Genomic DNA, 18,584 nt, shown 5'->3' with positions numbered 1-18,584 from the left:
CTTTTATTACCTGGTCTTGATACAGGGGATATGCCTTTTTGCCAGTTAGTAATAAGTGTGTGATTGGTTTTTTATTAGTTACTTTTTACTACCACCCCCATCAAAACTATTTGTGATGTTAATGGCAAAACTCCCAAGAAGCACAGCCAGATCCCATCTCTCAAGTCATCCTAAATCAAGTGCATTCGTGTAGTGCAAGGCGTGAACAGAGAGAAGAAATTTATATTTCATAATCTCCACTTAAAATTCATATTTTGACTTAGAGTAGTCATGATTCTAAAACCTAACAGTGACCAAAAACACGAAGAAAAGGACACCTCACTCATATTTTAAAAAATGCAAAAATTCTAAACAAAAGGTCAACAAACCAAACCTAGAAATATATAAAAAGATACTACATCCTAACTGGTGTAAGGTGGTATCTCAATGTGGTTTTAATTTGAATCTCCCTGATGGCTAGTGATAATGAACATTTTTTCATGTGTCTGATAGCCATTTGTATGTCTTCATTGGAGAAGTGTCTGTTCATGTCTTCTGCCCATTTTTTGATATGATTATCTGTTTTGTGTGTGTTGAGTTTGAGAAGTTCTTTATAGATCCTGGACATCAACCCTTTGTCCGTACTGTCATTTACGAATATCTTCTCCCATTCCATGGATTGCCTCTTTGCTTTGTTGACTGTTTCCTTTGCCATGCAGAAGCTTTTGATCTTGATGAAGTCCCAAAAGTTCATTTTCACTTTTGTTTCCTTGGCCTTTGGAGACATATTTTGAAAGAGGTTGCTGTGGCTGATATCGAAAAGGTTACTGCCTATGTTCTCCTCTAGGATTCTGATGGATTCCTGTCTCATATTGAGGTCTTTTATCCATTTCGAGTTTATCTTTGTGTACGGTGTAAGAGAATGGTCGAGTTTCATTCTTCTACATATAGCTGTCCAATTTCCCCAGCACCATTTATTGAAGAGACTGTCTTTTTTCCACTGTATATTTTTTCCTGTTTTGTTGAAGATGATTTTACCATAGAGTTGAGGGTCCATATCTGGGCTCTCTACTCTGTTCCACTGGTCTATATGTCTGTTTTTATGCCAGTACCATGCTGTCTTGGTGATCACGGCTTTGTAGTAAAGCTTGAAATCAGGTAACGTGATGCCCCCAGTTTTGTTTTTCTTTTTCAACATTTCCATAGCAATTCAGGGTCTCTTCTGTTTCCATACAAATTTTAGGATTATTTGTTCCAGCTCTTTGAAACATACTGGTGGAATTTTGATCAGAATGGCATTAAAAGTATAGATTGCTCTAGGTAGTATAGACATTTTAACAATGTTTATTCTACCGATCCAAGAGCATGGAATGGTCTTCCATCTTTTTGTGTCTTCTTCAATTTCATTCATGAGTGTTCTGTAGTTCCTTGAGTACAGATCCTTTACCTCTTTGGTTAGGTTTCTTATGGTTCTTGGTGCTATAGTAAATGGAATTGATTCTCTAATTTCCCTTTCTGTATTTTCATTGTTAGTGTATAAGAAAGCCACTGATTTCTGTACATTGATTTTGTATCATGCCATATTACTGAATTGCTGTATGAGTTCTGGTAGTTTGGGGGTGGAGAGGATGTAGAGAAAGGGGAACCCTCTTACACTGTTGGTGGGAATGCAACTTGGTGCAGCCACTTTGGAGAACAGTGTGGAGATTCCTTAAGCAATTAGAAATAGAGTTTCCTATGACCCTGCAATTGCACTACTGGGTATTTACCCCAAAGATACAGTGAAAATAAGGGCCATCTGTACCCCAATATTTATAGAAGCAATGGCCACGGTCGCCAAACTGTGGAAAGAACCAAGATGCCCTTCAATGGATGAATGGATAAGGAAGATGTGGTCCATATACACTATGGAGTATTATGCCTCCATCAGAAAGGATGAATACCCAACTTCTGTAGCAACATGGACGGGACTGGAAGAGATTATGCTGAGTGAAATAAGTCAAGCAGAGAGAGTCAATTATCATATGGTTTCACTTATTTGTGCAGCATAACAAATAACATGGAGGACATAGGGAGATGGAGAGGAGAAGGGAGTTGAGGGAAATTGGAAGGGGAGATGAACCATGAGAGACTATAGACTCTGTAAAAACAATCTGAGGGTTTTGATGGGGCTGGTTGGGGGAGCCAGGTGGTGGGTATTAGGGAGGGCACATATGGCAAGAAGCACTGGGTGTGGTGCATAAACAATGAATTCTGTGACACTGAAAAGAAATTAATAAAAAAAATAAAACTAAAGATGGCAGAGAAGTAGCAGGCTGAGACTACCTCAGGAAGCAGGAGATCAGCTAGATAGCTTATCTAAACATTGCAAACACCTACAAATCCAACGGGAGATAGAAGAGAAGAGCAGCAATTCTAGAAACAGAAAGTCAACCACTTTCTGAAAGGTAGGACTGGCGGAGAAGTGAATTCAAAATGATGGGAAGATAGACCGCAGGGGGAGGGGCAGGCTCCCGGCAAGCAGCGGAGCAATGGAGCACAAAATCAGGACTTTTAAAAGTCTGTTCCACTGAGGGACATTGCTCCAGAAGCTACACCAGGGTGAAGCCCACACGGAGTCAGCATGGTCCCAGGTCCCACACGATCACAGAAGGATCGGGGGTGTCAGAGTGTTGCAGAGCTTGCAGGTATTAGAATGGGGAAACTGGCTACAGAGACAGAGCCGAGGATTGAGCTCTCAGCTTGGGGATACGTGGAACCGGTCGCAGGCTGGGTGAGCTCGGAGCATTGCCGGAGGCTGGGGATATGGGAGTGATTGGGTGCTGTTCTCTGGGGGCGCACTGAAGAGTGGGGCCCCGGGCTCTCCACTCCTCCAGCCCAGAGACTGGGAGGCTGCCATTTTCATTCCCATCCTCCAGAACTCTACGGAAAGCATTCGGGGAACAAAAGCTCCCGAAAGCAAACCCGAGCAGATTACTTAGCTGGGCCCATGGTAAGGGTGGTGCAAATCAACCTCCGGCAAAGAGGTGAGAGTCACTACAACAGGCCCCTCCCCCAGAAGATCAACAAAAAATCCAGCCAGGACCGAGTTCACCACGAAGGAGAGCAGGTTCAATACCAAGGACAGCAGCGGAATTCCAGAGGAGAAAGCAAGGCACGGAACTCATGGCTTTCTCCCCATGATTCTTTAGTTTTGTGGTTAATTTAATTTTTTTTTTCAATTTTGTTTTCTTCTTCTGCTAAATTTTTTTTAACTTTTACCCTTTTCTTTTTAAACGTTTTTTAACTAGGTTATCTAATATATATATTTTTTCTTTTTTTATATATTTTTTCTTTATTTGTTTTCTTTTTAAAATTTTTTTCTTTTTTTTTTTTCATGCTCTTGGATTAGAAGAATAAACATTGTTAAAATGTCTATACTGCCTAGAGCAATCTATACTTTTAATGCCATTCCGATCAAAATTCCACCAGTATTTTTCTGAACCTCTTTTAATCCCCGTTCTCCCCTCCACAATTTGGAGTCTCTTCTGATTTGGTTAAAGTGCATTTTTCTGGAGTCCTTGCCACCCTTTTAGTATTTTACTTGCTCCTTCATATACTCTTATCTGGACAAAATGACAAGGTGGAAAAATTCACGACAAAAAAAAAGAAAAAGAGGCAGTACCGAAGGCTAGGGACCTGATCAATACAGACATTGGTAATATGTCAGATCAAGAGTTCAGAATGAAGATTCTCAAGGTTCTAGCCGGGCTCGAAAAAGGCATGGACGATATTAGAGAAACCCTCTCTGGAGATATAAAAGCCTTTTCTGAAGAAATAAAAGAACTAAATCTAACCAAGTTGAAATCAAAAAAGCTATTAATGAGGTGCAATAAAAAATGGAGGCTCTCACTGCTAGGATAAATGAGGCAGAAGAAAGAATTAGTGATATAGAAGACCAAACGACAGAGAATAAAGAAGCTGAGCAAAAGAGGGACAAACAGCTACTGGACCACGAGGGGAGAATTCGAGAGATAAGCGACACCATAAGATGAAACAACATTAGAATAATTGGGATTCCAGAAGAAGAAGAAAGAGAGAGGGGAGCAGAAGGTCTATTGGACAGAATTATTGGAGAGAATTTCCCTAATATGGCAAAGGGAACAAGCATCAAAATCCAGGAGGTTCAGAGAACCCCCCTCAAAATCAACAAGAATAGGTCTACACCCTGTCACCTAATAGTAAAATTTACAAGTCTTAGTGACAAAGAGAAAATCCTGAAAGCAGCCCGGGAAAAGAAGTCTGTAACATACAATGGTAAAAATATTAGATTGGCAGCAGACTTATCCACAGAGACCTGGCAGGCCAGAAAGAGGTGGCATGATATATTCAGAGTACTAAACGAGAAAGGCATGCAGCCAAGAATATTATATCCAGCTGGCTATCATTGAAAATAGAAGGAGAGATGAAAAGCTTTCAGGACAAACATAAACTGAAAGAATTTGCAAACACCAAACCAGCTCTACAGGAAATATTGAAAGGGGTCCTCTAAGCAAAGAGAGAGCCTAAAAGTAGTAGATCAGAAAGGTATAGAGACAATATACAGTAACAGTCACCTTACAGGCAATACAATGGCACTGAATTCATATCTCTCAATAGTTACCCTGAATGTTAATGGGCTAAATGCCCCAATCAAAAGACACAGCGTATCAAAATGGATAAAAAAACAAAACCTAGGGGCGCCTGGGTGGCTCAGCGGGTTAAAGCCTCTGCCTTCGGCTCAGGTCATGATCCCAGGGTCCTGGGATTGAGCCCCGCATCAGGCTCTCTGCTTGGCTGGGAGCCTGCTTCCTCCTCTCTCTCTCTCTGCCTGCCTTTCTGCCTACTTGCCTACTTGTAATCTCTATCTGTCAAATAAATAAATCTTTAAAAAAAACAAAACAAAACCTATCTATATGTTGCCTATAAGAAACTCATTTTAGACGCGAAGACACCTCCAGATTTAGTGAGGGGGTGAAAAACAATTTACCATGCTAATGGGCATCAGAAGAAAGCTGGGGTGGCAATCCTTATATCAGATCAATTAGATTTTAAGCCAAAGACTATAATAAGAGATGAGGAAGAACACTATATCATACTCAAAGGGTCTGTCCAACAAGAAGATCTAACAATTTTAAATATCTATGCCCCTAACGTGGGAGCAGCCAACTATATAAACCAATTAAGAACAAAATCAAAGAAACACATCAACAATAATACAATTATATTAGGGGACTTTAACACCCCCCTCTCTGAAATGGACAGATCATCCAAGCAAAAGATCAACAAGAAAATAAAGGCCTTAAATGACACACTGGACCAGATGGCCATCACAAATATATTCAGAACATTTCATCCAAAGCAATAGAATACACATTCTTCTCTAGTGCACATGGAACATTCTCCAGAATAGATCACATCAGAATAGTCACAAATCAGGTCTCAACCGGTATCAAAAGATTAGAATCATTCCCTCCATATTTTCAGACCACAATGCTCTGAAGCTAGAACTCAATCACAAGAAGAAATTTGGAAAGAACCCAAATACATGGAGACTAAACAACATCCTTCTAAAGAATGAATGGGTCGACCAGGAAATTAAAGAATTGAAAAAATTCATGGAAACAAATGATAATGAAAACACAATGGTTCAAAATCTGTGGGACACAGCAAAGGCAGACCTGAGAGGAAAATATATAGTGGTACAAGACTTTCTCAAGAAACTAGAAAGGTCTCAAGTACACAACCTAACCCTACACCTAAAGGAGTTGGAGAAAGAACAAGAAAAAAACCCTAAACCCAGCAGGAGAAGAGAAATCATAAAGATCAGAGCAGAAATCAATGAAATAGAAAACAAAAAAATAATATAACAAATCACCAAACATACTATGAGCAATTCTATGCCAACAAATTTGACAACTGGAAGAAATAGATGCATTCCTAGAGAATGCATATATATATATATATATATATATATATATATATATATATATATGTATATATACATATATATATATATATATACACACACACACAAAACATATATACTACCACAACTGAACCAGGAAGAAATAGAAAACCTGAACAGGCCCATAACCAGTAAGAAGATTGAAATAGTCATCAAAAATCTCCAAACAAACAAAAGCCCAGGGCCAGACGGCTTCCCAGGGGAATTCTACCAAACATTTAAAGAAGAACTAATTCCTATTCTCCTGAAACTGTTCCAAAAAATAGAAATGGAAGGAAAACTTCCAAACTCATTTTATGAGGCCAGCATCACCTTGATCCCAAAACGAGACAAGGATCCCATCAAAAAAGAGAACTACAGACAAATATCCTTGATGAACACAGATGCAAAAATTCTCACCAAAATACTAGCCAATAGGATTCAACAGGACATTAAAAGGATTATTCACCACGACCAAGTGGGACTTATTCCAGGGCTGCAAGGTTGGTTCAACATCCACAAATCAATCAATGTGATACAACACATTAATAAAAGAAAGAACAAGAACCATATGATGCTCTCAATAGATCCTGAAAAAGCATTTGACAAAGTACAACATCCCTTCCTGATCAAAACTCTTCAAAGTGTAGGGATAGAGGGCACATACCTCAATATTATCAAAGCCATCTATGAAAAACCCACCGCAAATATCATTCTCAATGGAGAAAAACTGAGAGCTTTTCTGCTAAGGTCAAGAACATGGCAAGGATGTCCATTATCACCACTGTTATTCAACACAGTACTAGAAGTCCTAGACTCAGCAATCAGACAACAAAAGGAAATAAAAGGCATTCAAATCGGCAAAGAAGAAGTCAAACTATCACTCTTCGCAGATGATATGATACTATATGTGGAAAACCCAAAAGACTCCACTCCAAAACTGCTAGAACTTGTCCAGGAATTCAGTAAAGTGTCAGGATATAAAATCAATGCACAGAAATTGGTTGCATTTCTGTACACCAACAACAAGACAGAAGAAAGAGAAATTAAGGAGTCAATTGCATTTACAATTGCACCCAAAACTATAAGATACCTAGGAATAAACCTAACCAAAGAGGCTAAGAATCTATATGCAGAAAACCATAAATTACTCATGAAAGAAATAGAGGAAGACACAAAGAAATGGAAAAATGTTCCATGCTCCTGGATTGGAAGAATAAATATTGTGAAAATGTCTATGCTACCTAAAGCAATCTACACATTTAATGCAATCCCTATCAAAATACCATCCATTTTTTTTCAAAGCAATGGAACAAATAATCCTAAAATTTATATGGAACCCGAAAAACCTCGAATTGCCAAAGGAATATTGAAAAAGAAAGCCAACATTGGTGGCATCACAATTCCGGACTTCAAGCTCTATTACAAAGCTTTCATCATCAAGACAGCATGGTACTGGCACAAAAACAGACACATAGATCAATGGAACAGAATAGAGAGCCCAGAAATAGACCTTCAACTCTATGGTCAACTAATCTTCGACAAAGCAGGAAAGAATGTCCAATGGAAAAAAGACAGCCTCTTCAATAAACAGTGCTGTGAAAATTGGACAGCAACATGCTGAAAAATGAAATTGGACCACTTCCTTACACCACACACGAAAATAGACTCAACATGGATGAAGGACCTTAATGTGAGAAAGGAATGCATCAAAATCCTTGAGAACACAGGCAGTACCCTCTTTGACCTCATCCGCAGCAACATCTTCCTAGGAACATCGCCAAAGGCAAGGGAAGCAAGGGCAAAAAGGAACTATTGGGATTTCATCAAGATCAAAAGCTTTTGCACAGCAAAGGAAACAGTTAACAAAACCAAAAGACAACTGACAGAATGGGAGAAGATATTTGCAAACGACATATCAGATAAAGGGCTAGTGTCCAAAATCTATAAGGAACTTAGCAAACTCAACACCCAAAGAACAAACAATCCAATCAAGAAATGGACAGAAGAAATGAACAGGCATTTCTCCAAAGAAGACATCTAGATGGTCAACAGTCACATGAAAAAGTGCTCCACATCACTCGGCATCAGGGAAATAGAAATCAAAACCACAATGAGATACCACCTCACACCAGTCAGAATGGCTAAAATTAACAAGTCAGGACATGATAGATGCTGGCGAGGATGCGGAGAAAGGGGAACCCTCCTACACTGTTGGTGGGAATGCAAGCTGGTGCAACCACTCTGGAAAACAGCATGGAGGTTCCTCAAAAGTTTGAAAATAGAACTACCCTATGACCCAGCAATTGCACTACTGGGTATTTACCCTAAAGATACAAACGTAGTGATCCGAAGGGGCACATGAACCTGAATGTTTATAGCAGCAATGTCTACAATAACCAAACTACGGAAAGGACTTAGATGTCCATCAACAGATGAATGGATCAAGAAGATGTGGTATATATACACAATGGAATACTACGCAGCCATCAAAAGAAATGAAATCTTGCCATTTGCGACGATGTGGATGGCACTAGAGGGTATCATGCTTAGTGAAATAAGTCAATCGGAGAAAGACAACTATCATATGATCTTCCTCATATGAGGAAGTGGAGATGCAACATGGGGGCTTAGGGGGGTAGGAGAAGAATAAATGAAACAAGATGGGATTGGGAGGGAGACAAACCATGAGAGACTCTTAATCTCACAAAACAACCTGAGGGTTGCTGAGGGGAGGGGGGATTGGGAGAGAGGGAGTGGGGTTATGGACATTGGGGATGGTATGTGCTATGGTGAGTGCTGTGAAGTATGTAAACCTGGCGATTCACAGACCTGTACCCCTGGGGATAAAAATACATTATATGTTTATAAAAAAATAAAAAATAAATAAATAAAATTTTAAAAAGTTTCATTTACATAGCATACAAGGTAAAAAATAATATAGAATATTGTCCCTTTATATCCTTGAGTATAAAGTTGTGGTGTGAAATTTTGTCAGGAAGTTGCAAATGTTTTCCTCACCAAAGAAAGTATTATAGTAATATACGTTCTTCAATCCTCTGAGAACAAAATATTATTCAAAAAAAAAAAGGACCAATAAACATAAAAAAAAGATACTACATTATTATTGGAGTCTACGCAAAGAATGTATTTTTGCTTTAACGTAAGAACGTAAAATAATATAACTCACCATTTTAACGTATCTGAGGAATGCAAAAAATTACATAAAATTCAGCAATTACTAAATTTAACATTACTAAAAAATTCTTAGCGAAATGAAAATGTAAGAAATTTTCCGTATGTATAAGGGTCTCTGCAGAAACAGTCTTATTCATGTGTGCATTTTTTATGTTTATTTATTAAGCATTAATTTGTATCAGGGTCTTGAAGATACAAAAATAAACAAAAAATATCTCCTGCCTTCAAGGGAGTATCCATGTTAATATAACAGACAGACATAAAACAGTAATAATTCATTGTGCTCCAAGTTAAAATTAACAAGTGTAAAAAGTGCTAAGTCAAAAATGACAATACTAATATAACTGGAATGAATAAACAGAATTCACTGAGGATATAAATTTATAGCCAGGTTTAGAAAGATAAATGGAAGGTACTAAGGTCAAGAACAGGGAAAATTTCAAAAATTGTACACAGTTTTGGACAGCCCAATAATTATTGTAGATTTTCTGCTATGACTCATTTATGGAGGTACCTATTAGCAGGTAAATATCTCAACCACCACAGAAACAATTTTCTCGATCTTTCTGTAACTGACCATTAAATCTCCCATGAGCCCCCTGTCATGGGGTACAGTAGACATAATTTCAGTCAGTGTGAGTTTCCCACTCTTCTCTCCCAGGGTTGCATCTAAATTCCAAGGGCTACTTGGAATCCCACTTCCACAGCAATAGATTGGAATTGTCTTTGCGGGTGTCTTCTAGAATGAAATGGCCATCTATCTCATCTCATGGAAAAAAAGGATGTTCACAGGACCTTAAACTCTGAATGACATGCTTACCAATCCCCGATCTAGACTGCGCACCTGGCAGTCTCTCACAGGTGCTGCAGCCCATTCCCATGGGGCTCAGTAGGGGGTATGCTGCTCTGCCTTCTTCAGATTCACTGCCAGTGCACCCTTGTCAGTCTTTCCTGTACCTCCAAGAAAACGCTCCACTTTTATTGAAATTGGGAGAGTTGCTGGAGGTCTTAGTTCTATGTATCAATTCCCTTCTCCAGTGTCCTCAGCTAAGACTCAGAGCTTTGGGTCCTGTCAGAGTCGGCTGTCATGTTCTCCTAGTTTTCTTTCCCTCCCTCCATTCCTCCCCTCCCCTTAGCCTCAGCTGATTACCTTGTGTCTGCCCAGGAAACAGGAAGCATTCTGAAGTTTCCTCTCAAACTCTGTCTCATCAGAGTCACCAGTTACTTCTCAACTAATAGAACCATGGATTTTTAAATTTTTTATGCAAATTTTCTTAGAATTTGGGTCATAGCTTTATGTTATTTTTTTTTAATGCTATGGCTTTTAATCATTTGTTTTGTAGAAATGCTTCCTAAAACATAAAAATTTCAGAAAACCCCACTATCTTCTGTGAGTCATGGGGCACGGATTCAGTTGCCTTATCGTTAAGGCAACTATCATTTTAACAGCAGCAAACAACTTTTGAGCACCTGCTCTATCTAGATGTTTTATATACATTAAATCATTAAATCATCATATGCAAGAAAAACCCACGAAGTCAGTGTGGTTATTATCCCTATTTTACTAACACATTAGAAGTTAATCACTTGGCTAGGATTATTTAACATCTAGTAAAGGATGAACTGGGGATTTGCATCCCAGCAATTTAGCTACAGATTTTGTGTGCTATTCCTCCATGTTCTACAGATATAAATGAACTTAATGTCTGGGCCATGCCCTTGACCTCCAGGTGATAGAAACTTCCTCTCTGTTTATCTGGGTTTTCTCAACCTTCCTCTCTGAGTTAACCAGGCATCAACAGTGACTCTGCAGAGTGGAGATCTGGTCTGGGGTGACCATCCATCCTCACTGGTGTCCAGTGAAATGGCCTGCTGGGTCTCTGGACCTTGGTCCAGTCCTATGACCAAACAGTCATCCCTCGTACCTGCTAGTAAGGTTCCTTTAGCTCTTACTTTTTTTTTTTTTTAAAGATTTTATTCATAAGTAAACTCTACACAGGGCTCAAACTCAAAACCCCAGGATCAAGCGTTACATGCTCTCCTAACTGTAGCTCTTACTTTTATCAGTCAGTTCCAGTGGACTTCTTAGAAGAATCTAGCTATACTGTGGCATCACAGGCCTTGGAACATTTGATGGGGTTTAGAAAACCTATGACACCTTTCTGTCCTGTGAGTTCTGCACAAGGGAAGGAGAATGTATTTCCCTTACCCTTTGAGCTTTTCCCCTTCAACCTACCTGACTATATTAGAATCTTATGGCCACAGTAACAAATTACCACAAACTTGATGGGTTAACACAACACAGATTTTTCCCTTAGAATTCTGGAGGCCAGAAATACAGAAACCATTCTCCTGAACCAAAATCAGGGTGCGTACATGGTCTCACTCCCTCTGGAGGTCTAGGGGAGAATGCATTCCAGCCTCTTCCAGTTTCTGGTCCCATTACTCCAGGCTCTGCCTGTGTGATCCCACTGCCTTCTCCTTCGCATGTGTGTGTCATCTCCCTGTGCCTCTTTCTGATAAAGATACTTGGCATAGCATTTAGAGCCCATCCAGATAATCCTGGATAATTCCTTCATCTCAAGAGTCTGAATTTAATCACATCTGCAAAGATGTATTTTTCCAAAGAGGATTAACAGTGATAGGTTCCAAGTATTAGGATGTGGATCTCTTTCAAGGGGCCATTATTCAACCAACCACACTGGCATATCAGTTGTTACTTTTCTTCCTTCAACCCAGAGCAGAGTGGGAGAGAAGGGGTGCTCCTGCCTCAGAGATCCTCACTATTTTCTCAATTATTTTGGTCCTTTCCTACTCTTAATCTGGAAAAAGGGAAGTTTTGATACTGCCCATAACTTTCTCAAATCTAGTGACTATTGGCTCTTTATTTTCTGGATAGGGCCTGGTCTTTGGAGGATCAAGTGCTTGGGAAAAAAAAAAAAAAGAAAATCCTTTTCGTCCTCATTTCACCTAAATCAATTAGAACACACTGGATGTTCTAAAGAGGTTTTTTTTTTTTCAAGTTTATCTTTTCTGAACTTTTTTATTATAGGGAATTAAAAATTTATAGTAAGTCTACCAATATTTTCTATGAGAAACTAAGAAAATATTGAATAGTTTCTTCTAAATTTTTATTGTTTTGTTTTACACTCAGATCTATCCCAGAGGAATATGTATATCCACTCACATGTATTTGTAGAGGAAGAATACAACTCTTTTTTTTCCCTAAATAGATAGCTAAATGTCTGAACACGATTTTTTGAATATATCATCTTTCCCCATAAATATGTGACTTATAAGTTTGCATTATAATCAACAGTGATAATATATTTCTATGTCATGACAGGCAACTGTTCTCACTTCTTCACTTGAAGAACTGAAGTGACATAGCACGTGAAAGGAATCATGTTGAAAAGATAGTTACTGTTATAAATATATCATTTTGTCACGATCAGTTCCACAGTGGAGAAATGCCCAAAGGAGACTGTCCTGTAAACATCAGACTTGTGGCTTGGGCCAGATCTGAATTTAACATCTGATTCCCTTGCTGTTGGAAGAGCACTAGTGAACAAGAGGAACTGATCTCCTTGCGAGAGCATGAAGCAGAGGGCATGAGGAGATGGAAGAAAATAACTCCAGCAAAAGGAGATGTTGGAATGAAAGTGAAGAAAACAGGGATCTGGGGGAAGACCCACAGCACGTGACATTACGAGAGAATAGGAAGAAGAAAATGAGCACTGAAAGTAACAGAGAGGTGAGCATTGAAGGTGAAAACACCAAGAAATTCCTCTAGAAGATGAGGCAATAGAAAAGTAACAAAACAGAGAAGTGGGCAGAATCAGCAGTAGAAATGGGACCTCGCTTTACCATGTCAGTAAGTGTTTGTAGCAGAAGCTTGGAGCTCACTCTAAGCAATATTTGATTGAATCTGAGTAATGCCTTTTTTCAAATTTGATGTATTCGCACACCCCATTCCACATCCCAATACATGGAAAACTCCCAGTATCTCACAAATACCTTAATGTTAAGTTTAGGTTTATCCTGAAAATACACTTATGTTGATAAACTGTCCTTTAGTTCTTGACCAGTTATATTGTTTGAAGTCTCTCCAAAAGAGAGAGGGTAAAATTAAGCAAGCACTTTATGGCTGAATTTTAAAATCCAGTCCAATAAATTTATTAGCAACTTGAATTAGTATTCTTATATATTTGATATAATTGTTGATGCATTTGGGTTTAAATCAATTATCTTAGTATTTTTTTCATTTTTTATATTAACATGTAATGCTTTATTTTCCCCAGGGGTATAGGTGTGTGAATCATCAGGCTTACACACTTCACAGCACTCACCATAGCACATACTCTCCCCAGTGTCCATAACCCAACACCCTCTCCCTACTCCCTACCCCCCAGCAACCCTCAGTTTATTTTGTGAGATTAGGAGTCTTTTATGGTTTGTCTCCCTCCCGATCCCATCTTTTTTTTTTTCATTCTTTACATTTGCTCTTTTACCTCTTTTGATTAATTTTAGATTTTTTTTATTATTCACTTTTTCTCCCATGAAATTATAAATTGGACTTAATTACATTATTCTGTTGGAATCCTAGTGTTTTAATATGTTTCCTTCATTAATTAAATTCTCCAATAAATTAAGAATTTTACCAATTCAAGGCAATGCAAAAGTTTACCTGGAATTATATACTCCATATACTTTTGCTAACTTTTTTGATACCACTATCACTTATTTTAATTCTGCACACAATTTAAGTAAAAAAGATGTTCATTTTTACATTTAGCCTTCCTTTTATTTTTCCAATATTGACACTGTGGCACACCACATTACTTCCCACACTGCCGTGTTTCCTCTGGGATTAGATTTTTCTGCCTTGAGAACTCCCTAAAGTTTTTCTTTTGGTGTGGCTATGCTGGAAATGAAGATTCTAAGTTTTTGTTCATCTAAAGATATTTTCATTTCACATTTCAATTTTGAAAGGCATTTTTGTTGACTTCAGAATTCAAGGTTGTCAGTTATTTGTTTTAAAGGAGATAATGGTAATGATATTGAGTTTTATCCAAGTGTGTTTGGGGTAAATTCACCAAGGAGACAGACTTAAAATGCATCAAGTAGGTTAAGGCGAGAAACTTATTGTAAAAACAGAATATCCAGGCAGAGAGTGTAATGCGTGCTAAGGCATGGAGATGGGGAGGGCAGGGTGCCAGCAGGGATCTGGAGCATGGTTGTGGGACACGTGCTGTGTGGGGAGCAGCATGAGATATGGGATAAATAGACACAAGGTTAAGATGATTTTGCCACGTGATATGGATTTGTGCAGAGGTCAGTGTGTGGGAGGGGAGAGGACATAATATATATATATATATACACATATATATTATATAAATGGCGACAAACACAAATTTTAGCTACCTCTTACTCAGGCGTGCTACAATGCAATTTGTTTTTCTGCAGTATTCTTAAATCTTGCTTAGTGGCTCATAACCCCACCAGGAGCAAGACATAGATCTCAGTAAATTTAGGGATTCTTCTCCTTTTCCCCCAGGGTGGTATCCAAACTCCAGGAACCTCCACAACAGCATCTGTGGGTGTTCTTGGAGGTCTGTCTATTAGGGACTATGTTTCCCTCCCTCTAAGGAGCAGACTCCACAACATCCCCCTCCAGGAAGGAAAGTGTTCCTTCCAGCCCTGCTGGGAAGTTCAGTCTTTGGAAACAGGTGTCCCAGCTAGAGGACGCTCTGTGCCCTGGTTGGTACTCAGGTGCCCAACTCAGCCTTCTTTTTCTTGCTAGGAAACATTAAATTAAAAAAAAAAAATCCAGCCTGAGATTGGGGATATTTAAAATCACCTTCTTTGCTTCTCCTCTTTCTAAGTCATCTCCTGGCCATCAACACAATCTAAAAGCCCATTTTGGTGTTTTGGGGGTTTTTTTGTTTCTTTGTTTGTTTGTTTCTTTTGTTTTCCTGCTGGTCACTCTGCATTGCCCATTTATTTATTTATTTATTTAAAGATTTTCTTTGTTTATTTGATAGAGAGTGGAACAAACAGGGGGAGTGGCATGCAGAGGGAGAGGGAGAAGCAGGCTTCCCGCTGAGTAGCACCCTGGGATCATGACCTGAGCTAAAGGCAGATGCTTAACTGACTGAGCCACTCAGGCATTCCTATATCTGCCTGCTTAATGAAAAATATTATGTAGAACTCTTCTGAACACAGTCAGAAGATATTTCTGAAATCAACAGTGACTTCTGAGACTCCGTTTCAATTCTTTAATAATATTCTTACAGGGTCATGGTCATGACTCTAAAGACCATGTTGTTTTTAATACTTTCTTGTAATGTATTTCATCAATCTCAAAATGTCCTCAAAGTATGTGACATTTTCTACTTGTTAGTAGTCAGGGCAGATGCAAAAATAATTCTTGATGGGATTAAAAAAAAAGCTGCATTCTTTTGTGTTTCTGTAACAGAAATCTAATAAGGTGGCCAAGTCAGGATTGCGAATAGGGGAAGATTTACGTCTATACACCAAGAAATCATTGGCCCCAAAACCATAATGGCTAAGGTAATTAAAAATATTAAAATAAAAAGAATTGTTTTATAGAATGACTTTCCTAAAAACCACTGCTGAAAATAATCTTCCAAGTTCACACCTCACTATAGGAATTCCAAAGGAGTTTTCCCATTGATGGAGTTTATTTCTCTGGAAGGACTGCATGTCTTAGTCAGCAATGTAAGTCAGACAATATAGAGATAAAGATGAGAAAAAGTGATCCTTGAACCCCACAGTTACATCCCATTTTGGAGTCTTTGTGAAGAGAAATGCTAAAGACAAAAAATAAAGGTGTTTATGATTAAAGGGAAATTTTTTATTAAAAGGAAATTTTATCAAATTAAGGGAGCCAGGTCTTTGTTAACTGAAATCAACCCCTCAGTAATCTTGCATTATATCATTTTAATTTTGCTATAGAAATCATTGAAGATTTATAATAAAAATGGAAAATTGAAAAATATAATAGAGATTTTTCTCTGATGATTTTCTTAGGCACCCTTATAGATCTTTTTCTCAGATGTATGGAAAAGTAGAATCCTACATCTCTGTGAAAATCAAGGACAGAATTTTTCATGTGCACCGTGAGCACCGACTCATCCCTCTCTGCAGCCGAGCTGCTCGAGACCAGAACGTGACGGCATCCTGGATCCCGGCTGGTGCTCTACACACGGTTAGGCTCTGGTCTGTGCAGACTGTGTTTGGAAATCTCCTGGTGCTGATTTCCTTCCTGCATTTCAAACCAAGGTTCTCCTCGCCTCTCTGGCCTGTGCTGACTTCCGGGGGCGGGGTGGTGGTGACCGTCACATGCTTCAGGGTGGTCAGGTCCGTGCATAGTTGCTGGTACTTCAGGCCAAGTTTCTATCCCTTCCACACATGCTGCGATGTGACATTTGGTTACTCTTCTCTCTTCCACTTGTGCCTCCTCTCCATCGGCAGGTGCATTGCTCTTACTGACCCTCTGGTCTACCCTAGCAAGTTCATGGTGTCTGGATCAGGGATGTGCGTCAGCATCTCCTGGACCCTGCCCCTTGTCTACAGCGGGGCCGTGTTCTACACGGGTGTCTGCGATGATGGGCTGGAGGAACTCTGTAGTGCCCTCAACTGTGTAGGAGGGTGTCAGACAGTTATAAATCAAAACTGGGTATTGATAGATTTTCTAGCCTTCTTTATACCTACCCTTATTATGGCAATTCTCTCTAGCAATCTTTTTCTTGTGGCTAGATGACAGGCTAAAACGATTGAACATACTGGAGGCAAGACAACAGTTACAAATCCAGAGTGGCTAAGAGAGAGAGAAAAGCTGCTATAACCCTGCGTATCATGGTGATAGCATTTATGATTTCATGGTTACCATATAGTACTGACTCATTAATTGAAGCCTATATGGGCTTCATGACCCCTGCCTGTATTTATGAGATTTGCTGTTGGTGTGCTTATTATAATTCAGCCACGAACCCTTTGATTTATGCTTTATTTTACCCATAGTTCAGGAAAGCCATCAAAGTTATTGTGAGTGGTTGGGTTTTCAAGGACAGTTCAGCCACAATAAATTTGTTGTCCGAACAAATGTAAGCAGTTAGACTGAAGAAGTTAAAGAAATCTTTACAATTTCCAAATGAAATGAATTTTAAAAATCAAATAGGACTATTCATGAGGAGAGAACAAATTACTCTTCAAATTTAAAAGGGTAGATCAACGTGTTTCCAGTCATGTTAAGATGTGCACTTCCTTGTCATTTTTCCAAAAGCGTGCAATTTCCTAATAAATGTTAAATTTTTACTTGCTAATTACTTCAGAGCTCAGCATATCCCACTTTCTAAAAATACTTTCCTCCCTCATTTCTTTTAATTCATGGACTCTTCCCTTTGTTATGGAATGTTACCCGAAAACATCATTGTTCTTTGGTTCCCTTTCCTCTCGTATTACAGAGTTTTTCACTCTCTCAAAACCTCGCCTTGAGGTTCTTGTTTTCTTTAGCTTTGGTTAATTTCCCAAGGGAGCCTTTTGGGGAGCAGTTAAATATATTTTGTTTAATGTCTGAGGAGAGAGATCTGAAGTATTTATCTATAAATTGCGTGTAGAGTAACACAGACACTGTCTGATTCAGAATCAGAAGAGATCTCTTAGGGGTTGGAGGGCATCCCCAAACATAGACTCCATCCTGATGGGGCTGTTGTGATTGCCAGATGAATTATTCTTATCCTGTGTAATTATTTCCTCCCACAGTGCAGGAAGCAGAAGCCATTGTACTTCCCCAAATGATGCTAGGATGATTATTTGTCTGCTCTTTTTGCTGCTGCTATTACCACGCAAACTGTGTAAATGGTTGGTATGCAGAGCACTCTATGCTACGCTATTCTGTTCAAACATATTAAATATTAACTTTTCATGGGGGGAGATTCTCTTGTGAAAGCAGTCTCTTGTTCTTTTTTTCTGTAGCAAAACTTAATTTCAACAAAAAGTTTGCTAGTTTTAGGAGATAAGTGAAATAAATAAATAAAAACATTCACATACTCATCTTTTTTTTCATGTATGAATTATGAACCCCATGCCCACAGTGCACTAAATCCCTACTGGATTACACAGAAACAGGTAATGGGATCCTACCTTTATCTTTAAGAATCTTTCACTCTGGCAAGAAGCAATGTTGTTAACTGCAGAAAATTTTAGAAGGACAAACACTAGCTCAGCTAGATTAAGGTCAGCATCGACACTGACAAGTCATGTTGATAGCATAGTGTCCTTGTCATGATGTGATGAGAATGGTATTTTATTTCTATGGTCTTTTTCCCAAAGAAAACCCCTATAACCCCTATGTAATTAGGAGAAAGACGTTAGACAATTCCTCACTGAGGACTGTCCTACAAAATATCTGACCAGG

General features: G+C 38.8%; 1 pseudogene; it reads left to right on the top strand.

Annotated features, from left to right (window-relative positions):
* Positions 1-16,341: 16,341 nt before the first annotated feature.
* LOC123942152 lies at positions 16,342-17,275 on the top strand (annotated as a pseudogene).
* Positions 17,276-18,584: the final 1,309 nt, after the last annotated feature.

This window comes from Meles meles, chromosome 5 (assembly GCF_922984935.1).
Source record: "Meles meles chromosome 5, mMelMel3.1 paternal haplotype, whole genome shotgun sequence".
Taxonomy (NCBI): domain Eukaryota; kingdom Metazoa; phylum Chordata; class Mammalia; order Carnivora; family Mustelidae; genus Meles; species Meles meles.
This window is presented reverse-complemented; position numbering and strand designations above follow the sequence as displayed.